This window comes from Ipomoea triloba, chromosome 16, assembly GCF_003576645.1.
Source record: "Ipomoea triloba cultivar NCNSP0323 chromosome 16, ASM357664v1".
NCBI lineage: Eukaryota > Viridiplantae > Streptophyta > Magnoliopsida > Solanales > Convolvulaceae > Ipomoea > Ipomoea triloba.
The window spans coordinates 13,137,602-13,139,234 of NC_044931.1; the positions used below are offsets into that span (position 1 = coordinate 13,137,602).

The window sequence follows — 1,633 nt, forward strand, 5'->3', positions numbered from 1 at the left end:
GTCACCCATCCTAGTACTACTCTTGCCCAAGCACGCTTAACTTCGGAGTTTTGATGGGATGCGGTGCATTAGTGCTGGTATGATCGCATCCGTCATGAACTGCGCGCAAAATGTACTTGACCCTCTCTCTCCGCGCAAATTCTCTCCCTTAGCGGTTTAGCGGTTTAAAAGGATAGTATCCTTAGCGAGCGGTCCAGCGGTTTAAAAGAAAAAATTGAAAAGAGGGTGGGGGATGTAACACGAAGACTTCCTAGGGGGTCACCCATCCTAGTACTACTCTCGCCCAAGCACGCTTAACTTCGGAGTTTTGATGGGATGCGGTGCATTAGTGCTGGTATGATCGCATCCGTCACGTACTGCGCGCAAAATGTACTTGACCCTCTCTCTCCACGCAACTTCTCTCGCTTAGCGGTTTAGCGGTTTAAAAGGATAGTACCCTTAGCGAGCGGTCCAGCGATTTAAAAGAAAAATTGAAAAGAGGGTGGGGGATGCAACACGAGGACTTCCCAGGGGGTCACCCATCCTAGTACTACATTCGCCCAAGCACGCTTCACTTCGGAGTTCTGATGGGATCCGGTGCATTAGTGCTGGTATGATCGCATCCGTCACGTACTGCGCGCAAAATGTACTTGACCCTCTCTCTCCGCGCAACTTCTCTCGCTTAGCGGTTTAGCGGTTTAAAAGGATAGTACCCTTAGCGAGCGGTCCAGCGATTTAAAAGAAAAATTGAAAAGAGGGTGGGGGATGCAACACGAGGACTTCCCAGGGGGTCACCCATCCTAGTACTACTTTCGCCCAAGCACGCTTCACTTCGGAGTTCTGATGGGATCCGGTGCATTAGTGCTGGTATGATCGCATCCGTCATGTATTGCGCGCAAAATGTACTTGACCCTCTCTCTCCGCGCAACTTCTCTCGCTTAGCGGTTTAGCGGTTTAAAAGGATAGTACCCTTAGCGAGCGGTCCAGCGATTTAAAAGAAAAATTGAAAAGAGGGTGGGGGATGCAACACGAGGACTTCCCAAGGGGTCACCCATCCTAGTACTACTCTCGCCCAAGCACGCTTAACTTCGGAGTTCTGATGGGATGCGCTGCATTAGTGCTGGTATGATCGCATCCGTCATGTACTGCGCACAAAATGTACTTGACCCTCTCTCTCCACGCAACTTCTCTCGCTTAGCGGTTTAGCGGTTTAAAAGGATAGTAACCTTAGCGAGCGGTCCAGCGATTTAAAAGAAAAATTGAAAAGAGGGTGGGGGATGCAACACGAGGACTTCCCAGGGGGTCACCCATCCTAGTACTACTCTCGCCCAAGCACGCTTAACTTCGGAGTTCTGATGGGATCCGGTGCATTAGTGCTGGTATGATCGCATCCGTCATGTACTGCGCGCAAAATGTACTTGACCCTCTCTCTCCGCGCAACTTCTCTCGCTTAGCGGTTTAGCGGTTTAAAAGGATAGTACCCTTAGCGAGCGGTCCAGCGGTTTAAAAGAAAAATTGAAAAGAGGGTGGGGGATGCAACACGAGGACTTCCTAGGGGGTCACCGATCCTAGTACTACTCTCGCCCAAGCACGCTTCACTTCGGAGTTCTAATGGGATCCGGTGCATTAGTGCTGGTATGATCGCATCGGTCAC

General features: G+C 50.6%; 6 non-coding genes across 6 annotated transcripts; all 6 read right to left on the minus strand.

Annotated features, from left to right (window-relative positions):
* Positions 1-229: 229 nt before the first annotated feature.
* Positions 230-348, minus strand: LOC116008913. Its single transcript, XR_004096261.1, has one exon. It is a non-coding gene; the product is annotated as a 5S ribosomal RNA (ribosomal RNA).
* A 137-nt stretch (positions 349-485) lies between these two features.
* LOC116008409 lies at positions 486-604 on the minus strand. The gene has a single exon (XR_004095794.1). It is a non-coding gene; the product is annotated as a 5S ribosomal RNA (ribosomal RNA).
* Positions 605-741: 137 nt separating this feature from the next.
* On the minus strand, positions 742-860 carry LOC116008306. The gene has a single exon (XR_004095697.1). It is a non-coding gene; the product is annotated as a 5S ribosomal RNA (ribosomal RNA).
* A 137-nt stretch (positions 861-997) lies between these two features.
* LOC116008655 lies at positions 998-1,116 on the minus strand. The gene has a single exon (XR_004096023.1). It is a non-coding gene; the product is annotated as a 5S ribosomal RNA (ribosomal RNA).
* A 137-nt stretch (positions 1,117-1,253) lies between these two features.
* LOC116009355 lies at positions 1,254-1,372 on the minus strand. Its single transcript, XR_004096623.1, has one exon. It is a non-coding gene; the product is annotated as a 5S ribosomal RNA (ribosomal RNA).
* A 137-nt stretch (positions 1,373-1,509) lies between these two features.
* Positions 1,510-1,628, minus strand: LOC116008779. The gene has a single exon (XR_004096137.1). It is a non-coding gene; the product is annotated as a 5S ribosomal RNA (ribosomal RNA).
* Positions 1,629-1,633: the final 5 nt, after the last annotated feature.